The sequence below is a fragment of the Cervus elaphus genome, chromosome 19, assembly GCF_910594005.1.
Source record: "Cervus elaphus chromosome 19, mCerEla1.1, whole genome shotgun sequence".
Taxonomy (NCBI): Eukaryota; Metazoa; Chordata; class Mammalia; order Artiodactyla; family Cervidae; genus Cervus; species Cervus elaphus.
The window spans coordinates 39540497-39561443 of NC_057833.1; positions in this window are offsets into that span (position 1 = coordinate 39540497).

Genomic DNA, 20947 nt, shown 5'->3' on the forward strand with positions numbered 1-20947 from the left:
TCTCTGACGTCAGACGAGGAGGCGCCCCCAGATCTCACCAGCGCTTTTACGCACCATTACCCTCGTGAAATCAATCACAGAAGTGAGAGGAGGCTGCACAATCTAAAGTAGCTTATTAAAAAAAAGTAAATCCTGTCCATGCACAGGCCCACGCGATTCCACACAGGCTGCTCCATCTACACAATTTTTTTATATTCACTCAGTGCTATGCACATACACATTCCATAGTTTCACTCACACATGTGCACATTCAGCTACACACACTCAAACACTCAGCCTCTGCAGAAGCAAATGCGCCATCACACCTAGCTGCATGCCCATAAATATACCAGACAACTCTATCCATCATCATACTCAAACACTTTAGGAGAAGCAAATGCAAGAGTATGCAAGTGTAACAAGTGGAGACTGCCAAGAGCATTCCTTGTGACAATGAATGTCAGAGCATTCCTCTAAGAACAGATTTGAAAATGGAATGTGGATTTTAGAAAGATTGAATTCTCTTTCTCCGTTATCTCTGTGAAAAGTCTTGTAGATTAAGAAGTCATGGGGCTCTAAAAGAACTTCACTTCTTATAATGGAGAAGGAAAGTACCTTAAGTTCACCCACTATCCCTCTTTTTCAGCAGCTGAAACACTTTGAGTCTACCTGCCTTTCCACTGTGACCCTCCCCTGCAAAAAAATGCTAAAGGAAAAAGAGAAAAATTAATTTCATTTTTGTCCTTGATACTTGGAACTAGAAAGAAGTCTCAGAAACCATCTACTAAACCCCAGAGTTTGAGTCATTGAGCCTAGAAATGGGTAATGAAATTCTCTGACTCACTTAGTGCACAGCTGGGGCCAGGACGAGTCCTCCACACTTTAAGGCCAGGGTTCTTTTCACTCAACTCTGAGTTTCCTAATAGGTTCCTGACTAGTAGTAGCAGTTTTAGGTCAGCGGCTCCCAGTCTGGACATACAGAAGTCCAAGAACCCCCTGAACACATGTGACCATTATTGTATGTTTCTGTGCAAGAACAGCATTGAGAGTACTCCCCTGCTCCTCTCACAAATAAAAAGGAAGTTTGAGAAATGCTGGTCTAATTCTAGCTGTGGTCTGGTTAGATGTTTGCTGCCCTGATCAGAGTTCTGGCAGCTTTTTTTCCTTTTTTTTTCTCCATGAAATAATTCCTTATCAGGGAAGGGCCAGATGAACCCTGCAGGCTCTTCTGGGACTTGCAGTTTATAAGCTCCAAGCTCATAAAAGCTAAAATAAATTACTGTATCTCTAGAAACCAAGTGAAGCAGAGAACATGACTAACCCTGTCTCCAGCCAGGCATCACATACGTATTCTCTATACTAGACCAAGACAGCGTTAAGAGGCAGGAGGGACTGGGAGGTGTACTGAATGGCTTGATTAGTTGTCACCTTTTCCTTTTGTATCTGCAAGCAAAGAGAAGGCATGCCAAAGTTTCCAGGGCTTGGTGAGTCCAGACAAGGCTAAGCACAAGTGAGGCATTAAAGTCTTATCTCACAAAAGGAGATAAGCTTTTGAATGCAGTTTTTGGACTTCTTACAATGCTGAATATTTATTGCAAGGACTGATACTGAAGCTGAAGCTCTAATACTTCGGCTACCTGATGCAAAGAGCTGACTCATTGCAAAAGACCCTGATGCTGGGAAAGACTGAAGGCAAAAGTAAAAGGAGGCCACAGAAGATGAAATCATTGGTTAGCATCACTGACTCAATGGACGTGAGTTTGAGCAAACTCCAGGAGAGAGTGAAAGACAGGGAAACCTGGAGTGCTGCAGTCCATGGAGTCTCAAAGAGTCAGACATTAATCTCTTCCTCTCTTAAGGTCCTCTTACCATTTCTTCCTCTTTCCTTCTTAGCACTTTCTCTTAAAAAATGTTTATGATCTTTAGTGGTTTAAGTAGTCACTTCAGATCAGTAAGTCTGGGTTACTTGTCTCATATCCTTGCTGAAGTGTTGAGTCTGTGGATAAGATGACTTCTGGGTTTTTTGTTTTGATTAGTTTTATAATCCTTAAATTATTAGAAGTCTAGAAGCCACTTAAGAAAGAAGAAGAACCAAGACAAAAGGGGATGCAAATTCTTCCTTAAGTCCCCCACTCATGACCAAATTTTGCATAAAGCTTAATTTAGCACAAAGACACTTGAAACTTCCCCAAGCAGAGCTCTTTACAGCCAAATTCCCAAAGGCCTCACTCCCAAGTTCCAAAGGCTGGGAGGGGGAGACTCTTTGTGTTTGTACTGAGGACCCCACTTCCTTGATCACCAGAAATGATTCCTCTCATCCTTATTCAGCCTTCTGTTGTTCACCAAGTACTTTCTCACCCAGTATGTCAGGGCACGCTAGCCCCATCTCACAGAGGAGTCCCTGAGAGCACAAGTGCCTCGCAAACAGGCACAGAGGCAGGAAGTGGCAAAGTCACTTCCCTGCTCCCCTGACTCAGAAATGTTTGCAGCCAGGATACAACTACTTTGAGGGAGGCATCCAGGACTCTTTCAGGTGCTACTCTCCAGCCAGGATCTCATTTCCCACTTCCCTGTGAAATGTGCATTAGGGGGAGACCACCTGTCAATATGAGAAGCAAAACTCACTTTAATAAGAGACAAGAAAATCTGTGAGCACTCAGATGTTCAATATTAAGCAGTGCAGGGAGGCAGAGAGTAACTGCACTTGGAGTCCAGAGACCTGGGTTCTGGTTCTGCTGCTGTCCAGCTGCGGGCTTCTTCTCTGGGCCTTAGTTTCCTCATCTGCAAAACAGAAGGGCTGATAGGTAATCTTTGTGAGTCTTTCTAGCCCTGACCATCAACATGCTTAAGTCTGAGAAAAGTAAGAGGCAAACTAGAGCATACTGTACCATGCTGTTCCTTTCTCAACTTGAGAACTTCATATTGGAAAAGGAGCTGTCTTTTATGTAATATGAGGGGGGAAGCCAGATGCAGTGGGCATTTCACAGGCCTATAAGAAGGAAAATTAGCTCTTGCATCTTGCTTCTGCTACTGACCTGCCCCTTCCCACCTGCACCTCAGTTTCTCCATCTGGAAAATTGATTTAGTCCAATTCTTTCTACAAATAAGTGCCAAGAATCTGCTCTGCTTGAGAGGTTGTATGATACTTTAGTAGTGAACTATATAGACAAAGTCCTAGTGAGAAAAACAAACAGAAAACTTATCAATTAATTAATATATGTTCAAATTGATTAAAATTAAAACAAGACAGACAGGGGTCAGATCATGTAGAGCCTTGAAGATCATGGTAAGAAAACCATTGGAGGATTTTGAGCAAGGGATTGACCTAATTTGATTTTTTTTTTTAAGTAATTCCTTCTGCTGAAGTAAAGAATTAACTGTAGAACAGCAGAGTCAAGGAGATGACTTAGGAGTCTAAGAACCATTTAAAAGAAAAGAGGAGCCAAGATGAAAGGGACACATTCTCCCTTAAATACCCAAGCCAGTTATCCTGGCATAAAGTCATTTCATACCTCCAACATGAACCTTCTGTAGCCAACCCCCAGGGCTTCTTTCTACAGAAGGGAAGATGGTTTGTGCTTGTTCTGGGGACCTTACTGCCCAGACTAGTTCAGGCAAGAGAAGATGGTTTATGGGCAAGAGGGACAGCTATGAAGGAGCTGAGCACTGGTTAGGTTTGGAGTGTATTTTGAAGTAGAGTTGACAAGACATGCTGAAGGTTTGTTTGGATCTCGAGTTAAGGAAATGAGAATAATTGGTAACAAGTGATCTAGACATTCCCTAAAATGTTTTCAAGTTCCACAAATTCCTGAGAGTACAGAAAATGGATTTCTGACAAAATCTCCTCTTGGACATTTTATAAGTGAAAAACCATTTTATTTCTCAGTCAGAAGAGAGTGAGAATTACAGGTGGTGGGGAGAAGCAAGATGGAATAGTGGGAAAGTCCTGGCCTGGATGTCTGAGGTCTTAGACGTAAGTCTTCAGTTTTCTCTTGCTTAAAATGGGCCTGATAATCCTTGCTTTTGCTAAAACATGATTTGAGATCGAGGTCAGACAGTGTAAGTGACAGTGCTTAGTTATCCATTAGACACGATGAAAAGACAAAGTCCTGTTTTTGTTGTTGCTGCCCAGAGGGAGGCCGTCAGCCAGCACCAAGGGGTGATATTCAATAAGTCAACCTCTGAAAGCTGGAGTGTTCTCAATGGTGCTCTGACCTGGCGAGACAGTCAGGCCTTCCTCTGGGGACACCCATCTGATGGTCCAGAAAGATCTCTCAAGAAATGCAACAGACTAGTGCTGAAATCCATCTATTAGAATTACTCTATAAGCATCAGACTCTTAGAAAATAGTCTCTTCTCTCATGTACTTTTCCTTGAAGATATAGCACCTTAAAACTTCACAGTTATTAACACTTTAATATGAATTTATATGTTGAATTATTTTCTTGCTTAGAGCTGCCTAAAGAACAGTTTTGACTTAAGTAAAGCTGGGAGATCAACTTGGAGTGGGTAATTCATCTTGTAGAGGGCAGACTTATTGGGAAGTGTTGTTGGGGACGCAGGCAGGCTATAGGGAGCACATAGACTCCTTTTGCCCAAGGGCAAGTGTGCTTGGGTGAGAATACCCTAAGGACCTTTCCTTCTAGACCAATCCTACCACCATGGGGCATGAAAATAAGAACTTGTGATTCTCTAAGGACTTCTATGAAGCTAGATTTCAGCTGGAAAAGTCCCAGCTCATGCCCCTGAAATTGCTGGTGGCAGAAGAGCCAGATTTTTCTACCAAGTTGGCTTTCACTAACTTCCACAAGGAGCGTCCCTGGGAGCTCATAAGATAAAGAAAACTGCCTGTAATGTAGGAAACCTGGGTTCAATCCCTGGATCAGGGAGATTCCCTGGAGAAGGGAATGACTGCCCACTTCAGTATCTTGCCTGGAGAGGAATCTGGCAGGTTATAGTCCATGGGGTTGCAAAGATTCTGACATGACTGAGCGACTAACACTTTCACTGTCTTGCCTAAAGTGATTGCATTAGACAAGAAGAGTGAAGGGTCACTAACTGAAGCCCAGGGGTGAATTTTTTCATGGGTGGGTGACTGGTGACAGCTCACGTCTGTTCTCCTGTAGTACTCTCCTACCTGGTCTCTATCCCATCACTTTCCAGCTCAGAAGCCCTCAGTGATTCCCTCCTGCCGATTAGTTCAAATGCAAACACGTCAGCCTGGCGGTCATGTTTCCTCAGACCCTAACTAGTCTGGTCAGTCTCACTCCTTGTCACTCCTCACCTCCCAACCTTCCCATTGACCCCAACCACCTGCTCTTCCCTGCACACACCCTGTCTCCTGCATCCATTACTGTGTGCATGCTCCTCCACCACTTGGAATACCTTGGATCCATCTCTGACTGTTAACATCATGTGGCTTATTTTAAGACAAGAATGTATCACTTAGAATCAATATGGCCCCCTCCTGCCCCCAAGGGTGCATCTTTTGCACACCTCCTCTAGTAGAGACCATGTTAGATCACTGTATTTCTGTTCCTTAAGTGTCTGCATGTCTCATCCATGAGCCTAGATTCACCAGGGAACAGATCCACTGGGGGCATAAATTTTGTTTTGGTCATATTTGCATTTTCCTCAGAGACCATAAAAATGTGAAGCACAGAGTAGCTGCTGAAAAATGTTGATTGAGTGGAAGACAGATTTCTTCTTCTTATATGTGAGGTCTCTGTGAATTCTGTAGCTAGAACGAACCTTAAGTGAACCTCAGGTGACTGAGGACTATCTCACTTGACCCCCAACCCTAGGTAGCTAATACTTTCAGGAACACATATCCATTGATTTCTTAGTCATCTCTGAGCTTCAGCAAAGAAAAACCCCTAATTGCTGTTCAATGTAACTTTTCCTATCTACTTAGAACTAACTGAAGTTGTCATATGAATGTGCTAGAATACTCATTGGAAAGATATAGGACTTCACTGGAAGGTTTAGAGAGGACTCATCCACCAATCACAGAGGAAACCATATAAGTGCCCAGCACACAATAGAAGAGAGTAGCACAGTTGACTCACCTCTGCTTATTGTTTAACATTTGATTGTGTGTTAACATCAACCAAGCAAGGGCATGGAGACCTCAGGTTTCATAGTCAATGCATAGCTGGGCTGATACGGAGCCCTTTCTGCCACCCCAACATTTCCTCTCACTTTGAGAGAGAGAGAGAAAGGACACATTGCCCCTAATTATGCTCCCAGATTCCTTTCTCTTTGTGAGCTCACTAGAGTCCCCACTAGTAACCCTCTTGATGATCTATGACTTCAGCGCAGGGCTCCCCAGTGAAATGAAATTGAGCTGTGCTCTGCCCCCGGCTGTGCCACCCGGAGGATGTCTCCCAGTTCTCTTCACCTATCTTCCTCCTAAAAACTAGGTGCTGAATTTCAGGTCTTCCATGAGCCTTCCCAGTGTAGTCGTCAGGGGAGGCTATGTCTTGACAAGCTAGGTCTGAGAAATGAGAGACCGGAAACCAGTTGCCCTGTCCCTGGAACAGTATACAATAGATGGTGAAGTTCTTCAATGTGATGCTGAGATAACCACCACCCCCACCTTGAAATGGCATGACAGGGGTATATGAACGCAGAAATGCCCCCATGGAGTGAGAGCATTCCTGCAGACTGGTCCAGTTTCCCCCACTCAAACTGTGAGTATTCATCTAGACTAGTGGATCTTAACCCTGGCTTCATACCAGGATTGCCTGGGAAATATTTTAAAAGCACAGACAGATGCCTAGGACTCAATGCAAAATTCTGACTCCTAGGCCTACATCTTTTGAGAACTGAATTGTGGTCTGCAGTCAGAATAACGGAGGAAATGATGGAGTCACCAACCACTGCCCACCACCACTCCCCTCTCGTCTCATTCCATCCTATCCTTTCTCTCTCCTCTCTTTCTCCTCTTCCCCACCTTTGACCTGGCGATACACAAGCACAGTGGGCTTGGCTTGACCCCATCAGGAACAAAGCACCTATTTCATCGACTTTCCTGGCACAGCCCCAAGAATTGAGGGCAACGGCAGGACCGAAGCCAGAAGTGGACCCATTCACAGACCAGAAGCATCCAGTGCCTCCCCAGTGTTCACACATTGGAAAACTGAAGTCGAGAAAGGAAAGGTCTCTCGCAAAACCACACAACTAGTATTAGAGAATCAGATCCTCTGATTCTCTCAGTTCTGTGTTTTTTCTGTGAAGTTTTTTGAACCCCTTCCACCCGAGCAGTCAAAATCCCGCTGCACTGGCAGCTCCTGTCTTGTTACCTATGGGTCTCCCCGACAGCCTGAAGCAAAGCCTTATTCCCTGACAGGAGTATGATCCTAGAGAGGAAGCTTTGCGGATTAATGTGTTGGGCCTTCATGCTTTTGCGTCTCCATCCTTTTCTGATTGTGCATTTCCTAATCTCATGATAGGATCCAACCTGCTCCTCAAGGCCATGGAGGCGTATGGCTTCAGCTCTGGCCCGGGAAGCTGTTGTTAAACTGAGCTCGCCTGCCCTCTGCTGGCGCCACTGGTAGAATGCAACTTTATCTAAAATGATCTGTTCATTCCTTCGTTTACTTCCTTCACTAACTTTTTAAAGCACCCACAATACAGAGAACACTCTGCTGGGTGCTAGGATCATAAAGAAGTATTCAGACAAGAATCTCTTTGTTTAAACATTTGATTATTGAACACTCTGTGCTAGACATGGTGCTACTGATTCAGAGATGACCCAAACTCACTGTTTGGCTTTGAAAAGAGGTTGCAATCTAGTAAATTATTCAGATTATTGTCTAAGACCTAGAATCAAACAATTATCACTAGAGGGAACTTCAGACCCTTTATAATCCATGTTAATCCTGTAGGCTTCCCAAATAAGGTACAAAAAATTAGGCACAAAAAATTAGGCTCCCCTACGCAGGCACAGGGACTCCAGAAGTAAGGGGAGAGGTCGTAGGGCAGGAATTCTATTCCATTGAACAGCATTCTGCAATAAAGTTTCATAGAAACAGAAAGTTTAAGGGGGTAACAAAGTTTGAAAACGCAGTTTCTAATACAAACTGTCCTCTTGACATGTAACCTGAATGTCCTCCAACCTCATGAACCTACACTCATAATTGATGTCAGTTTACAGATGGTCTCAGGCCTTATCACTTTTTGACTCTTCATAGCAGTGAAATCTCACTCGCTTTGCAAGGTGCCTTCCAGAAGGTCTCACCTGCATTGAAAATTCCCTCCTGTTCACGTTGTCACTGCTGTGTTTGGACAGAGTTCCCTTGTCCCCAGGTCACTAGCAACGTTGTGCCCAGAACCAAGGACACATGATTCTTGTGCCCACTGCTCTCCCCATGATGCTGTAAAGTGCCAACTTGGCATCTCTTACACCATCTCTTTCCAACTTTTGACTGCATCTTACATAAGAAATGCATTTTACATTACAGGGCAGTGCATGTACATACCTGCACACAAGTTTCTCATAACAGTACTTAACCTTTACAATTCACTCTGGTATTTTCTATTCTTTCCTAAATTCTTTTTCTTTAATGCCAGTTATGACCCATTAAATTAACTATGTGACCCACTACTGAGTCATAAACCAGTTTGAAAGGCTCTGCCTTGGGCCATGGCCCACTGCCTGCCCTCTGCCTGGACCTGGAACTCCCAGGCTGCATCCCTCCCTCTACTGTGAGACCCTAGTGGGGCGCAAGCCACAGACCCTGCCACTGGGGTGTTGCTGTTCACTTCTCCTCTCCTCTGCTTTCTATACTTTTCGAGGGTCTCGTTGCTGTTTTCAAGCCAGGGGCCTACACTTGTTAAGCAACTTATATCCCTGCTTTTTGAAGCAGCAGTGTTTACTAACTGGTGGGTTGAATGGTGGCTCCCCAAAAATATGTCCACGTCTTAACCCCATACCCTGTGACTGTAACTTTATTTGGGGGGCGGGGGGAGGTCTTTGCTGATATAATTAAATTACAGATGTCAAGATGAGATCATCCTGGACTATCTGTGTGGGCCCCAAATCCAAAGAGTGTACTTACTATTAAAATATAATCATTTAAAGATCACTTAATATTCGTCTAAATCTGTATCAGTAATTTATTTCTAACTATCTTGTTCTAAGAGGCTTCGCTGATGGATAAGTGTAAAGAATCCACCTTCCAATGCAGCAGACACAGTTCAATCCCTGGATCAGGAAGACCTCCTAGAGAAGGAAATGTCAACCCAATCCAGTATCCCACAGATAGAGGAGCCTGGAAGGCTACAGTCCATGAGGTCACAAAAGAATTGGACACAACTTCTCACTAAACAACAACAATCTTGTTCTGATGACTATTCAAAGTAGTTTACAAGAGTAGACTTTTAAAATGCAACTTAGAAAGTAGTAACTTGAGGTTCAAGATGGTGAACTCAACCCATGCCCCTATTTTGCAAACCTTTCAAGCATTCCAAATTCCTCACTGACATAAATAAATGTGAAATAGGGAGAGAATGGGGTTTGGCTGATACATGGGGAGATACACAAAAACAGTCCAAAGAATCAGAGTAAGTGCCTCTCTCTCTCCTATGGACAAAGTTACTACAGGAAACAATAAAATAAACAGAGCAAAATCTCTCTAACTTACAAGATTTGTAAGGCTATTGCATCAACTTTTTATATTACATTAGGCAATACAAAAGGAAGGAAATTTATGTTGATAATGGTTTTTCTTTCTATCTCAGTAAATTCCAGAAGACACTGAAAAAATACATACCAAGTTTTGAGAGAAAAAAAGATAAAAGATTGTGATAATAAAAATTAAAATTTGACCTATGTTTACGGAGGATAAGAACAATACAAGGTCAATCATATACTCTTTCTCTCCCTGAAAATATTACTCACAAACATAAAAAGGAAGAGAATGAATCAGAATAAAGAATTCAAAAGTACAGTGGGCTAGAATAAATATGGTGAGAAGGAGTAAATCTATAACATTTAAGAGTTCAGTTCAGTCACTCTGTCGTGTCCAACTCTTCGCGACCCCATGGACTGCAGCACGCCAGGCCTCCCTGTCCATCACCAACTCCCAGAGTTTACTCAAACTCATGTCCACTGAGTCAGTGATGCCACTGAACCATCTCATCCTCTGCTGTCCCCTTCTCCTCCTGCCCTCAATCTTTCTGAGCATCAGGGTCTTTTCAAATGAGTCAGCTTTTTGCATTAGATGGCCAAAGTACTAGAGTTTCAGCTTCAGCATCAGTCCTTCCAATGAACGCCCAGGACTGATCTCCTTTAGGATGGACTGTTGGATCTCCTTGTAGTCCAAGGGACTCTCAAGAGTCTTCTCCAACACCGCAGTTCAAAAGCATCAATTCTTTGGTGCTCAGCTTTCCTTATAGTTCAACTCTCACATCCATACATGACTACTGGAAAAACCATAGACTTGTCTAGATGGATTTTGTTGGCAAAGTAGTCTCTGCTTTCAAATATGCTGTCTAGGTTGGTCATAACTTTTCTTTCAAGGAGTAAGCGTTTTTTAATTTATGGCTGCAATCACCATTTGCAGTGATTTTGGAGCCCCCAAAACTAAAGTCTGCCACTGTTTCCACAGTTTCCTCATCTATTTCCCATGAAGTGATGGGACCATATGCCATGATCTTTGTTTTCTGAATGTTGAGCTTTAAGCCTACTTTTTCACTCTCCTCTTTCACTTTCATCAAGAGGCTCTTTAATTCCTCTTCACTTTCTGCCATAAGGGTGGTGTCATCTCCCCATCTGAGGTTATTGATATTTCTCCCAGCAATCTTGATTCCAGCTTATGCTTCATCCAGCCCAGTGCTTCTCATGATGTACTCTGCATATATTTAAGAGTAGATTCTTCTATTAATATTATCAAACATAACGCATCTGTCTAACATAATTCTTGAACAAAAATGCATGCGCTATAAACTATTTTATTAACTTAGTTATAGAATACTAGCCTATTCTAACAAAACTGGAAATCCAAGTTGACAGGAAAGAAGGTATGTGAAATTCTTCCCCACCAACCAAAAGAAATAAGAGCTTATGAACCTTTCTTGCAATAGATATAAGAATGTGGATGAAAATGTCGTAATATTTCCTAAAAATATAAATATACTCAGAAGAGTAGACATTTGTTGTATAACTTTCTAGGGGAAAATGATTTTTAAAAGTTGAACAGTACTGTAAAATAAGGTTTTAAAGAATTAATAAGTGGGAGGGAGGCTGGAAAGGAGGGGGTATACATGACTTACAGCTGATTCATGTTGTACAATAGCAACTAACACAACATTGTAAAGCAGCTGCTGTTGTTCTTGTTTCGTCACTAAGTCATGTCTGACTCTTTTGCGATCCCATGGACTGTATCCCACCAAGTTCCTCTGTCCACGGGATTTCCTAGGCAACAATACTGGAGTGGGTTGCCATTTCCTCCTCCAGAGGATTTTCCCGACCCAAGAACTGAAACTTCATCACCTGCATTGGCAGGTGGATTCCTTATTGCTGAGCCACAAAGGAAGCCCCTGCAAAGCAACTATCCCCCAAATAAGAAAATCTTTTAAATGCAAAAAAAAAGTTAATAAGTGATCAAACAAATAATTTTATATATGATGCTTTTCTCCCTAAACTACAAATGCTTTTTGTAGTGTTGCTTTTCTAACTAAACTACAAGTGTATTCTATTTCACTTTTATTCGAAGACTTAGAAACACCCATTTTCAATTTCCAAATTCTTAAATTTTATGTGGTCCACTGGAGAAGGGAGTGGCAAAGCACTTGAGTATTCTTTCCTTGAGAACCCCATGAACAGTATGAGAAAGCAAAAAGATAGGACACTGAAAGATGAATTCCCCGGGTCAGTAGGTGCCCAATATGCTACTGGAGCTCAGTGGAGAAATAACTCCAGAGAGAATGAAGAGACAGAGCCAAAGCAAAAACAACACCCAGTTGCTGATGGAAGTAAAGTCCAATGCTGTAAAGAGCAATATTGCATAGGAACCTGGAATGCTAGGTTCATGAATCAAAGCAAATTGGAAGTGGTCAAACAGGAGATGGCAAGAGTGAACATTGACATTTTAGGAATCAGCAAACTAAAATCAACTGGAATGGGTGAATTTAACTCAGATGACCATTTTGTCTACTACTGTGGGCAAGAATCCCTTAGAAGAAATGGAGTAGCCATCATAGTCAACCAAAGAGTCCAAAATGCAGTACTTGGATGCAATCTAAAAAACAACAGAATTAGCTCTGTTCATTTCCAAGGCAAACCATTCAATATCACAGTAATCCAAGTCTATGCCCCGACCAGTAATGCTAAAGCTGAAGTTGAACAGTTCTGTGAAGACCCACAAGACCTTTTAGAACTAACATCCAAAAAAGATGTCCTTTTCATTATAGGAGACTGGAATGCAAAAGTACGAAGTCAACAAATACCTGGAGTAACAGGCAAATTTGGCCTTGGAGTATGGAATGAAACAGGGCAAAGGCTAATAGAGTTTTGCCAAGAGAACGCACTGATCATAGCAAACACCCTCTTCCAACATCACAAGAGAAGACTCTACACATGGACATCACCAGATGGCCAACATCAAAATCAGATTGATTATATTCTTTGCAGCCAAAGATGGAGAAGCTCTATACAGTCAGCAAAAACAAGACCAGAAGCTGACTGTGGCTCAGATCATGAACTCCTTATTGCAAAATTCAGACGTAAATTGGAAGAAAGTAGGGAAAACCACTAGGCCATTCAGGTAAGACCTAAATCAAATAGCTTATGATTATACAGTGGAAGTGACAAATAGATCCAAGGGATTAGATCTGATAGATAGAGTGCCTGAAGAACTATGGACAGAGGTTCATGACATTGTACAGGAGGCAGAAATCAAGACCATCCCCAAGAAAAAGATGTGCAAGATGGTTGCTGAGGAGGCCTTACAAACAGCTGTGAAAAGAAGAGAGGTAAAAGGCAAAGGAGAAAAGGAAAGACATACCCATTTGAATGCAGAGTCCCAAAGAATAGCAAGAAGAGATAAGAAAGCCTTCCTCAGTGATCAATGCAAAGAAATAGAGGAAAACAATAGAACAGTAAAGACTAGAGATCTCTTCAAGAAAATTAGAGATTCCAAGGGAATATCTCATGCAAAGATGGGCTCAATAAAGGACAGAAATTGTATGGACCTAACAGAAGCAGAAGATATTATCAAGAGGTAGCAAAAATACACAGAAAAACTATACAAAAAAGATCTTCAAGACCCATATAATCACAATGGTTTGATCACTACCTAGAGCCAGACATCCTGGAATGTGAAGTCAAGTGGGCCTTAGGAAGCATCTCTACAAACAAAGCTAGTGGAGGTGATGGAATTCCAGTTGAGCTATTTCAAATCCTAAAATATGATGCTGTGAAAGTGCTGCACCCAATATGCCAGCAAATTTGGAAAACTCAGCAGGGGCCACAGGACTGGAAAAGGTCAGTTTTCACTCCAATCCCAAAGAAAGGCAATGCCAAAGAATGCTCAAACTACTGCACAATTGCACTCATCTCACATTCTAGTAAAGCAATGCTCAAAATTCTCCAAGCCAGGCTTCAACAATATGTGAACTGTAAATTTCCAGATGTTCAAGCTGGATTTAGAAAAGGCAGAGGAACCAGAGATCAAGTTGCCAATATCTGTTGGATCATCGAAAAAGCAGAGAGTTCCAGAAATACATTTACTTCTGTTTTATTGTCTGTGCCAAAGCCTTTGACTGTATGGATCACAACAAACTGGGGAAAATTCTTCAAGAGGTGGGAATACCAGACCACCTGACCTGCCTCTTGAGAAATATGTATGCAGGTCAAGAGGTAACAGTTAGAACTGGACATGGAACAATAGACTGGTTCCAAAAAGGGAAAGGAGTACGTCAAGGCTGTATATTGTCACCCTGCTTGTTTAACTTATATGCAGGATACATCATGAGAAATGTCGGACTGGATGAAGTACAACCTGGAATCAAGATTGCTGGGAGAAATATCAATAACCTCAGATATGCAGATGACACCACCATTACGGGCGAAAGTGAAGAAGAACTAGATAGCCTCTTGATGAAAGCGAAAGAAGAGAGAGAAAAAAATTGGCTTAAAACTCAACATTCAGAAAACAAAGATCATGGCATCCGCTTCCATCACCTCATGGCAAATGGTTGAGGAAACAGTGGAAACAGTGGCTGACTTTAGTTTTTTGGGCTCCAAAATCACTGCAGATGGTGACTGCAGCCATGAAATTGAAAGACACTTACTCCTTGGAAGAAAAGCTATGACCAACCTAGACAGCATATTCAAAAGCAGAGACATTACTTTGCCAACAAAGGTCCCTCTAGTCAAGGTTATAGTTTTTCCAGTAGTCATGTATGGATGTGAGAGTTGGAATATAAAGAAAGCTGAGCACCAAAGAATTGATGTTTTGAACTGTGGTGTTGGAGAAGACTCTTGAGAGTCCCTTGGAGTGTAAGGAGATACAATCAGTCCATCCTAAAGGAGATCAGTCCTGAATGTTCATTGGAAGGACTGATGCTGAAGCTGAAACTCCAGTACTCTGGCCACCTGATGCAAAGAGCTAACTCGTCTGAAAAGACCCTGATGCTGGGAAAGACTGAAAGCGAGAGGAGAACCGGATGACAGAGGATGAGATGGTTCAATGGCATCACTGACTCAATGGACATGAGTCTGAGTAAACTCCGGGAGTTGGTGATGGACAGGGAAGCCTGACATGCTGCGGTCCGTGGGGTCACAAAGAGTCCGACACGACTGAGCAACTGAACTGGACTGAGCTGTTTAGTTTTCTCTGTTAAGTTTCTCACAGGAAAAAATTTTTTTCTGCACAGTTTTATTTTTTAAGTTCATTCAGATATCTGTGTGCCTCATGGATAAAGAAGAGATAAATCATCTCTTTGCTGATGTTCCACAGCCAAAAGACCATCAGAAACAGATGTGTCACTGAACAAAGTTGAATTATTTGGCTCATTGCAAAGAGTGAGAATGCCCTTGGCAACCATGAAGCATCTCAGCAAGACAGTTTACAAAGGACACACTCTAGCATTGGGACTGGTGTCAGGTAGGGGGAGGATCAGGTAAAAGACTTTGCTCTGGTTTAAATGTTGGCAGAAAGTGGAGAAAAATTTATGATTAGATATCTCAATGGTTCCTATCTAGACAGTGAGAAGACAGACAGGAACACGGCAGAAGCCGTGACTGGTAAGATAGCAGCCAATATTATATTGGCCAGAAGAGGAAGTTGTTAGTCATTTTTGGTTTTAGACCATGTTTGTGCTCTTATTTATATTCACTTGAGACTACAGAGTGGTCTTCTGTTTTTGTTGTTGTTTTAATTTATTTGACTATGCTGAGTCTTAGTTGTAGCACACGGAATCTTCAATGCCATGTTCAGGCTCTTAGTTGTGGCAAGTAAAGTCTAGTGTTCTGAGCAGGGATCGAACCCAGGCCCCCTACATTGGAAGCATGAAGTCTTAGCCCCTGGACCATCAGGGAAGTCCCCTTATGCTTGCCTTGATCTAGCATCATAGCAGAGTAGTCTAGTCTGAGACTGCTGCTCTGTGGAGTTTTGCTCAACAGGAGAGCACTAGGGCCATCTGTGAATACCAGGCTGGCTCCCAGGGGTTTCAGTTTTTCTCGTTCTCATCTTCTATGGAAACACTTTGATATATGAACACACACACATATGCATACATAATCCAAAGTTTTATATATTTTACTTCATAGGGACATTTATTCTTATTTAATGAATCTACCAAATGTATATACTGAATGTGGATATATGCATATTTAAATCATAAGAACGTAATTCACCTTCAGTGTAGCAACAAACAAAAAGGAATAAAAAAGCAACATGGAAAATCAGCTGTACTCTAATTGTTCTCAACTGAATTCAAAAAACATGAACAATTAGGACCAGAAACAAGCTGCTACTTTCACTGATTATTAAATTAGTTAATTGACTTTATTTTCAGCATTGCATAAACAAAGATTTCTGTGTTGTTTGAGCAAAGTTGTTACTTTTGTGACTTGCAGCCCAGATTCTCATTATGTACAGTGCACCTGAAGAGATCATCTATTGCTGTATCTAAAGATAAGAAATGAGACTATTCTAGCTCCTTGAGTGAGGAGAAAACATGGATGGAGAAAGACCAGAACAAGGAGGAAAACTGAATGCTACTTTAATACATAGAAGCATCTACGATAAAATATGTAGGCGTTCAACTGTTTCTAGAAGACACAAGGGTAGGATTGCGGTTCAGCACTATTTTTTTTCATATTTGTTTTTAATGAAAAGTTCTAAAAACGATAATAAAATGTCTCTCATGCTCCTTGCTCTCACTCCTTACTTGAGCCAAAAGAGCTGTCTTTGCCCAACTCCAGCCCTCCTTGCTTTTCTGCCTCTTTCTAGCCACTGTGCCCGGATTCCTCTTGGGCTCCATCCTGCCCTCTTCTGGTAGCTGGTTGCTTATTCTTGCTGAGCATAAAATGAGCTCTGTCTCTAGGTCTCCCTTTATCTTTTTCTAACTCATTTACTTGTTTTTGGCTGTGCTGGGTCTTTGTTGCTCTGACCGGGCTTTTCTCTAGCTGCGGCAAGTGGAGGCTCCTCTCCAGCCTCAGTGTGCAGGCCTCTCACTGAGGTGGTGTCTCTTGTTAGGGAGCATGCGCTCCAGGCATTCAGGCCTCAGTAGCTGTGGCTCAGAGGCTCTAGAGTTCAGCCTTTGTAGTTGTGATGCATGGGCTTAGTTGCCCAAGGGCATGTAGAATCTTCCTGGAGCAGGGATTGAACTTGTGTCCGCTGCATTGGCAGGTGAATGCTCAGCCACTGAATAACCAGGGAAGTCCATGGGTGTTCTTTTTTGTTCACTCAGCACGGGATACCCTTAGCTCCCTCTGAGACCCACCCTTGACTCCCTGACCACTTCTACAAAATATACCCCTGCATGACTGGTCTAAGAAACCATCCCTAACTCCTTATCCCCAGGTATGACTAAAATTGTCCCTTTCCTACCAGTGACTAGCACACGTTGTGAGCCCTCCAAGTCAGCGACTATGTCTAATTGTCTTTGTGACCCTAGAACTTAGGACTACCAGGAGTAAAACAGACCAGAGCAGACAGACGTTGACTTATGGATGAAAATGGAAGGATAACAGGTGTATAACCATAGGATATACTCCATGCAGTTTTTCCTGGGTTGGTAATGGGTCTGCATTGACTCACTCCACCATGTTGTTCGACTAGTGCCTAGAGATCCTGAGTCTTAGCACAAATTCCTTTCCACGCCTCACTGTCCTCTTCATCAGATACTCTGCAAGCAACTGCCAACCAGCAATCAACGAAAGCCAGATATACTGACTTAGTGGTGTGAAAATAGCACAAAGAGACACACAGGGGTTACAGGGCACTGACTTCTTGTAACACCTATAACACAGATGCTGTTACAGGGTATGAAAGAATTAATAAAGAAAACAAGAATAAGAAGACAGCCTCTTTTGACAGGCCACATGGGCTTCATGAGAGATGAGGAACAAATAGCCACTCCACATCACAGGGACAAATGTCTGTGCCCACAGGCTTAATTTCACACCAAGTATCTGAGAAAGTTCTCTCCTAAACCTCTTGTCAGCCACACTAGCAGATAATTTTTGCACAGTTTTCAGACATTTCTGCTTCCAGGTTTTAGAACTCTGACTCTTGACTCCCCACCCCACCCCACTCCCGCTCCACCAACCTTCAGGTCCAGCTGTCATCCGAATGTTCGTGGGTGCCTCTGCCCTCCGGCAAAGTGCTGTGGTCTTTGTCCAGGATCTGAGTTGAGTCTCAATATATATAATAAATATAATATATTGAGCCCAAACAGGCTTATTTAGTTCTTTATTTCTTAGAATCCTGGGTCCTGTAACAGACAAACTAACCAGCTCACAAACTGGACATCTCACTAAGCTTCAGTTTTCCCCCTGTAAGTGTGAATAATCATAGTGCCTATTTCATGGGCTGTTACTAAGGGGAGATTAGAAATACTAGCTGACATGAAGTCTGCATTCCCTTCACTTCCATGTATCACGATACATGAAACACACAAGATTGTTCTTGGTGGGAACAAGGGTGTGGTAGAGAATATTGCAGCAACAAGACAAGAATTTAGTCAGTCGACTATTCTGATTAAGCAGTGACTTTGTGTCAGGTTCCGTGGATAGACAGATGAAATACAAGCGACAGTGGAGGACAGGCACACATGCAAATGGTGACAATACGCGAAATGCAGTAGCAAAGGTAGCTTCAAGGGGTGAGGTCCTGACATCTCCCGGGGCTTAGCACAGCGCCTCACACACAATAAATGATTATAAAAGCAAGTGTTTCTTGAGTCCTTCTCAATAAATGGTATGTATTATTAGTATCTGGAAATGAGGTATGGCTGGCTAATGAGACTTTCATCCATTAGCAGGAAAGAGAATAAACAAGGGAGTGACTCAACCATGTAGATTATTAGAAAATTACCCCAGGATAGTGGTGGTATGCAGGGTGGGCTATGGGTTGTGGGGGAGGCTACAGCCATGATGATAATGAAGGAGACTACAGAGGCAAGGCATACGAATGATGAGTTCAGGCAGCAGAAACAGGAAGAAAAGGAAGAAGATCATCCCTGGAGGTACTTGGAAGAGCAATCAACAGGGCATGGTGACCAATTCATCCAGGGTGGGGAAGGGTAGTATAAGAGGTCAGGAGATAACTCCCAGATTTCTAAAATAGGAGGAGCAAATTTGGATGGCAGAATGATGAGATCAGCTTTGGTCATGCTGAGGCAACTTCCGGTGGACAGGTCAATTGATCTGGAGTTCGGTAGAAATAGTTATGAGAATTGATAAGGACCAGAAGTTCCTATGTAGTGAAAACCTAAATCATGGGGGGTGTATATAACAGAAAATCAGCAGAGCGAGAGAATCCCAGGGAATGTAAGGGATGCTGAGAGAAAGAATGTCATAGCAGCAGAGAGGAAACAGAATTAGGAGACTAAGGAGCAAATGCTGACCTGGAACCTTCAAGGAGGGACAGCAAAAGGCTGCAGTGAGACAGAGATGGTTTGGCAATGGGGTGCAGGGTGACAGTTCTAAGGACATGGAAATGAGACTCCCAAGAATTAAGGAGGACGTAAGAAGTAGAGATAAATATAATCTACTCTTTGAGAAACATGTCTTTGAGGGAATTTTTTAAAATACCTGGTAGTAGTTAGAGGGGATGTGAAGTTGGGGAAGTTTCATTTGAGTTAAATATGAAGAAGATACAGGTGTACTTATAATATTGAAAAGAAGGGATTGCTAAAGGAGAAGATGTTCATCTTCTAGAATTTTCCCCAGATCTCGTCTCATTCCACCTACTCTAGTCCCCTCACTCCCACTCCATTTTTAGTGGCTCTTCAACCCTCAGGCCCACCTCAGAGATTTCACCTTTGCTGACCCACCTGAGGCCTGACTCTCCCCCTGACACAATCTCAGCAGTCTAGCCCTAACCTCATACACCACGATTTCAGTAAGAGATGCTGCTGGAGCTGCCTTATCAAGCTGGGAACAGTTGGAGACCTCAGGAAACTTCATGATTCCTGGACTGCCCCGTTCATCTTCCCAGAAGACACCTCGTGTCTGTGGTTGAGCAAAACCCCTGAGGCACATGCTCGGCAGAGGCCCAGGCCCAGCTGAGCCTCCTCTGTGACTGGAAGAGGTGAATACAACCCCACATGCCTGCTAGTTTACAAATGCACCAGCATGAACTTTTCCTGCGCCTCCACTGCACCCCGTTGAAGAGATGTAGATTTTCCCAGACAGCCTAGCTCTCTGCTCCTGCAGGTCCATGGAGGAATCTGGACAAGTCACCAGAAGCCCTCTGCCAAAGCCAGACAAGGGTAAAGCCAGCCTGCACATAAATGTACAGGTGACAACAATGTCCGCAGCAGCCCATCTCTGGAATCACATGCAGACAAACACACTACCTTGAACTCCCATCTTCAGTTTTCAGGCTCCACTTGGGGCAGAAGCTCTAAAGGTGAGCTATAGAAAGGTGTGAATGTCCCTGAACAACTCGGAGTGTGAATGGGAGGGTTTCTTTTCCTATTCCAGATAATAATAAGCACAGGGTTATCTGACATCAGATCATGAATCAAATTACCGAGTCAAATCATCCAAGTCACAGCTATGCCTGAGAGAACAGATAAAGCAAATACATTCTCCATCAGGGGGCAACCTCGTGGACTGGGCAAGGGGGAGGGGCTGGCAGACAGGCGCTGTCTCCACTGTGTGTCCCCCTGGTCATTGCCTGCCCTAAATGGAGGTACACAGCCCCACTGTGACCTGGAGGATTCACATCCCCAGATCTGCCTCACCTGCCCTTTTCGTCAGCATCCCTGGCATTTAGAACAGCTATAGAAACTTCTACAAGGTATTTCCATACAGGATGGCAATATCACACACCATACTGCATCACATGTAAACAATGGTACCATGGCTCACATATTTCTACAGAGCACAGGAATACATTCTCCCAAGTCCCAAACCAACACACACACACACACACACACACACACACACACACACACACACAGAGCATCACTTGCAGTGAACGTTTACAACGCACCTCCTAACCAGGAAATAAATTTAGGTAACACTGGGATTCAAGAATTCCAGTCAACTGACAGAGCACAGAGGATATATATTTATTTGTGTATCTGTACCCCACCACACGTCCCTGTCCCCAGAAGGCTTCAGACTGCAGATACTTTAAACCTGTACCCACCTCTTATTTTATGAGACCACATACACTGACATGGGAATTTCAAATTCTAGACAAGTACTATTCAGTAGAAGTTTCTGTGAACATGTTCTATATCTGCACAGTACCACTAGGCACTAAGTCCTTGACATATG